This window comes from Ornithodoros turicata, chromosome 2 (assembly GCF_037126465.1).
Source record: "Ornithodoros turicata isolate Travis chromosome 2, ASM3712646v1, whole genome shotgun sequence".
Taxonomy (NCBI): Eukaryota; Metazoa; Arthropoda; class Arachnida; order Ixodida; family Argasidae; genus Ornithodoros; species Ornithodoros turicata.
This window is the reverse complement of record NC_088202.1, coordinates 40,432,965-40,438,360: the sequence shown is the minus strand read 5'-3', so window position 1 is coordinate 40,438,360 and position 5,396 is coordinate 40,432,965. Positions and strand designations below refer to the sequence as shown.

Here is a 5,396-nt window from a genome sequence, read left to right as displayed (position 1 = left end):
AGTTTTATGATCGATTGAACTTCCTCGAGGGCGGTACATTCAGGGCACGCATTTACGATGACTTTGAGGGCTGCAAAAAGGAGACGTATAAAGATTACGGTCATGTCTGTATTGCGCGGTCGCTCCAGTGCCTTCCTCTGACCCCCAGAGCGTGGCTGTGATGAGCCACTGCGTCCCTTGTTGCTGTTCTCAGATACAGCATTACTTTGCTTGTTTTGGTGACCTTGCGGTTCCAGCAGAGGAAAGTCACGCTCGGTGAATGGTGGTGGTTGTTCTTTTTCGCTACCAATCATACCCGACGGCTGGATTCCAGTTTTCTCTGGGTTCTTTTGTATATTCCTTTGCCTAGGTTTTCTTTGGCGCTGCTTCGTTCTGACCTTGACTTTTGCCTCTTTGTAGCTGGTGTTGGACCTGGACCTTTCCCTGGTAATGCTGCCTTGCTCCCGGAATTTCGGGCAGTCTCTTGAGGTGGCCAGATGCTTCCCTTTGCAGGTGATGCACAGGGGCTAGGAAGTGAGACAATCAGGAGCCTCGTGATGCGTACCGCAAATTTAACATATTTTCTTACGGGTGCAACATACCGTATCTCATGCAGTTACTGCACTGTGTCGCTCGTGGCAAGTAATTCCTGACTTGCATTGTCAGGAGGTGTAGACTTAGCTGCTTGGGAGGAGTCTGGCTGAGGAAAGTGAGCCTGGCCGCCCCGGCGGCCTTTCGTATTCTTCGCGCTGGGAGAGTGGGCGGATCAGACTTAATTGCTTCCAGTATTTGGTCATCAGACAGTGATGTGTCTACACTCTTAAACCTGTACCTTTTATTGTAAGTTTTAGAAACATGTAACTTCTATATAGACGTAGATTTCGAGATTTCTTATAGGTTACACCACTGTAACGTATATTTAGAGGTTAAAAGCGACAAAAGTCATGTCTTTACAACACGAATAGAAGTTACACCTCGGAAAAAACAAGAACAGCTTGTTGTAACTTATAAATGTACCCTCTACTCTGACACTGTAACTTCGAAGCGAAATCTCCAACGATAATTTCTTCTCGTTTGTTTTCCTTCTGTTTTTTAGCATAATGCCGCGTTTCAGCCTCACATTCGAGGCGACAGTTGCGAATCTACGCTGTTATTTTTTATCTGTTTCAACGTCATTTATACGTCGACTACATGTTATCAATGCTGTATGAACACAGATTATAAGTTCGCAGTCTGGAATACTGATAGTATGTTTCTTTCTAAAGGGTGGAAAACCATTGTCAATGCCGCAACCACCAAGATTTCCGATTTCGCTGCGTAGCCGAGCCTGGTCTAGGTCTATCCATCCGCCGGAAGCTGCCGTTTACGCAATGGTCCAGGGAAAATGGCGGGCGCCCAAACCACGTGATCCCCAGGAGCCACTCACAGCGTCTCCGCTGGCCAGCGCGGGAAAAAAGCTGGGGCCCAGTGCGCATGCGCAGACCGACCTCCTTTCCCAACCTCCTTCCCCTCTCTCCTCGGGTTTTTCGTCTCTCCTCTCGTCCCCCTTATCCCCCCAGCCTCGTCCGTTTGTCTTCGGCGCTTGCTGTCTTGCTGTAGAGCAACGATCATGCTGTCCCAAAGCAGACAATCAAAAAGCGATGCTGTATGACAAATCAACTTTATTTGTCCTCGGAAACTGCCTCGAAAAAGCTACAGTACATATCTTTTTACGTCTTGTAACAGGCTTCACTGGAGCTTTAGGTACTTCGGCATCGAAGGGTAGTTCAAAAGCCAATGCTGGGCTATGTGCGTCGTTGTTGCCGATGGCTGCGGGAGAACTAAAACAAAACAAAAAATATACTGATGATCCGTAACTCTGCACGGAAATCACTGCTATGAAGGCAATCGATCTTGATTTCGTATTTGAACACCAAGGCATTTGTCACGAATGTTCGTAGATCACAGTGAAGGAACGGCGCATGAGGGGCAACTAGCATAACCACACATAATTTGATTAACAGCATATCAGAAACGTACAAGTTACGGCAATGCACTGCACAATGAAACGCCGCTAACGTACCGAGTGACTCGTAAATGTTGTACGTAATGCACTTAACGTGATAAACCTGCATTACTTCCTTCAGTCACAAAAAAGTAATCAAACTTGTCTTACCGTTCACCTGCAGTACGTCGGAAAGAGTGCAGACTTCCTCTCTGACGATTTCTGCGTCCTTTGGAGGTGCAGGGATTCCATCACATGTTCGTCTTCCCGCTGTTGTGATGATGAGGCGGATGTGCCATTCCGTTCTCACATTAGCAGTTCGCCACAATCTAAATCTAAAGCATTCAAAACCCTCAAACTACCCCCTAGCGTCTGCGTGCACAACGGTTGCAGTCCGAGAGAACACGCGTGGCCGAACAGACGTGATTCGTGATTCTCCTCCGTTCGCCTGCTTCGGTCTTCCGTTGAGCGGTTCGCGCGTTCGGATGCTCGCTCCTCAGTCAAATGACTCTCGCCCAATCAGCGCAAAGGAACCTGACGCCAGTTTTTTAGACCAATGAGCATCCAAATATTTATATATATATTGCGCAGCCAATCAGAGATCGTTAGCGTACGGGCGCCGGTGGCGACATTATTTTGGAGGCGGTGCGCGGTGCGTTTCGCTTTAGAGCCGGCGGCTGGTCTATCCACACTGAGAGCGGTTTCCTTGAAACGCTTAACGCTCGTCGTCCGTCCGTTAACAAGTGTAATCTGTTTTAATCAGTGGTTTTCGTCGCGTTTATCATAGTGTAGTCAGGAACAACGGAAAAGCTAGATGTCGCTAGCAAACAAGGATACTTTCGTTGTTCTCAGGGGAAAGTGTAGTGAGTGCGAAGATTGCAAAGAATATATAACCGAAAACGAACGTCACCACCGCAGCCCTAATTCACACACTTCATACACTGGGTAAGTGTACGTTTTGTGCTAGGTACGTGCGTTATTTTGATAGCAAGAGCTCTTAGCGCATGTTTGTTGTGATTACGGCAAGCGTTTTGCGGTCCTGCATATGAACGCCACTTACGCTTGCTACTTTTCTGCTCTTACTTGGTCGCCAAGTCAATACACCGGCGTGCATTTTGCGAGCTGCGGATATATGCATAGAGATATATAATTCGCAGCTTCCTACCTGTTGTATTCTTACGATATTCTAAGACTCAATCGCGGAGTGAACGCCTTCCCGCATTTATGCTGCTTTGTACCTTGTGCTTTGTACGGATTTGAATGGTTCCGTAAATGTTACTCTCATTGCCCAAACTTTTGTTCCCAGGATCCCACATGCAGGTTCACATACCGTCACCAGCGCAATGCAGTACCTCACAAACTCGTCCCAGAGCGCCTCCAACGCTGATAACGCAGTAATGTAGTGTCTCCTGCGTTACTGTACACTCATATTCCTCAAGGTTGTGTGCGTTTTATGTAATACTGTATTGCCATTTGCGCTCGCCTCTGCAACACGAATGTGGAATAATTTTTTTTCTGCTGCAATTCTCCATTTCGTTGGGTCTGTTCAGCTTAGCAAACATAGGTGAGTTGTTTTGACTCGCTGGCTTCCTCGCACTTTTATGCATTGCTTCTCACTTAGAAGATAGTTCTTTTTTCCACATACATGGTAGAGCGACCATGGTTTCTCCTCACATCAGAATCGCACTTGTGCACAATGTGTCACCTCTCGACAGACTTCTGTTTTTGTAATATATATATGTTCAAGATCTCCTTTTCTGCTGGTTCATTTTGGTACCTTGGTGTGTTCTGTAAATGTCTGTCCATATCCCACGCACAGGGTGTTTGTTTTTATTCGCATCACACCAGCGCTCATTTGACAGGTGGGTTATGTTAATTTTCGCAAATTAACCCACCCGTAGTTACAAACATTTCCGACATTTCCTGACGCATGTGTTTGTAACTACGGATCGATTAATTAGCAAAAATTCACATAACCCACCTGCCAAATGAGCGCTACTCTGTCGCGAATAAAAATGAACATCCTGTATAAAAAGCCGCACGTTGGCGTAACCTTTACGGGCAGGTGCTGGGGGGGGGGGGGGGGGGGGGGGAATATAGGTTTATTGTAAAACAAGACAAAAAACACGAAAGAGGGGAAAGGTTAGCCTGGCTCCAGCAGCCGACTTGCTATTCCCGCTTACAAAAAGGAAAAGGGAGAAAAGGAAAAATAAAGAGAAAGAAGAACAAAGAAAGACAAATCGGAAAGAGCGAAAGAAGAGGCGCAGTCACAGGCTCAGCGCGAGCCCTGTGTCGGTAAGGAAGCGTACGAGTTCCCTTCCGACGCGCCACTGAATGGGGCGTTGCAGAGGGCCCAGTAGCGTTGCCAGCGTGACCTCCCTGAGCCCTAGGGCAGCTAGCCGCTCCATCAGAGTGGCACGGGGAGCGGCGAACAGGCGACAGTGGAGGAGTAGGTGGGAAGTGGTGCCCTCGGTAGAGCAGGCTGCACATGTAGGGGTGTCAAGCGTGTTGAGTTGGAAGAGCCGTGTTGGCGTTCGAGCCACGCTTAACCGAAGACGATGGATAACGGACGCCTCCCTCCTCGTGATGTTTGGGGGAGGGACGTATTGCATTTTTGGGTCGACGGAGTGCAGAAATGTATTGGGCGAGATGGCACGTTCTGTGAAATCTTGGACACAGCGAGAGCGCAAGCGACGTATTTGGAGCAGGTAGGCAGACATTGAAAGCGGGATGCTGAGACTCAAGGCAGCCGTGGTATGGGCACGTTTCGCAGCAATGTCGGCACGGGTATTTCCGGGCAACCCGACGTGACTGGGTACCCACTGGAGCCGTACGCTGTGGCCGGAAGCCAAGAGCTCGTTGTATCTGGCGATTACAAGCGTGCGGAGATCGCAAATAGCACTGCAACGGTACGACGCCAAGGTCTCCAATGCTGACTTGCTGTCCGTGAAGATGGACCACGAGTCGGCCTGTGAACCGGATATGGCGTTGAGCGCTTCATAGATGGCTGTCAGTTCCGCTTCGGTGGATGAAGTTTCATGCGGCAGCTTGAAAGCCTGCGTAGTATCGCTGTGAGGTATGTAGAAAGCTGCAGACGACGCGCCGTACACAACCGAGCCATCTGTGAAAATTCCTTTACGCTGACCGTGGACAGAGTTCAAATGGTCAAGAGCAAACTGGCGCGCAGCGAGGACAGGAGTGTCGTTTTTGCGGGACATGTCGGGAATATGCAGGTCCGTCGGAGGCAGCTCGAGGGTCCACAAAGGTGGAGCGTATAGCAGGCGCGATGGAGGGGGCGGAAGAGACTGTGCCAGCCTGCAAACAGCAGCCCCGAAACCTGAGCTTTCATACAGTATGTGAATGTCCCGTAGGTAGTGGGCAGCATGTCGTGTGCGGTACCGCGCACATGCGCGCAGGGTCTCCATGTCGCGTA

At 49.1% G+C, this 5,396-nt stretch overlaps 1 long non-coding RNA gene across 1 annotated transcript; it reads right to left on the bottom strand.

The window, feature by feature from the left end:
- Positions 1 to 1,620: 1,620 nt before the first annotated feature.
- Positions 1,621 to 2,267, bottom strand: LOC135383384 (uncharacterized). Its single transcript, XR_010419842.1, has 2 exons — positions 2,135 to 2,267; positions 1,621 to 1,799 (listed from the first exon to the last, which is right to left on the bottom strand). It is a non-coding gene; the product is annotated as an uncharacterized LOC135383384 (long non-coding RNA).
- Positions 2,268 to 5,396: the final 3,129 nt, after the last annotated feature.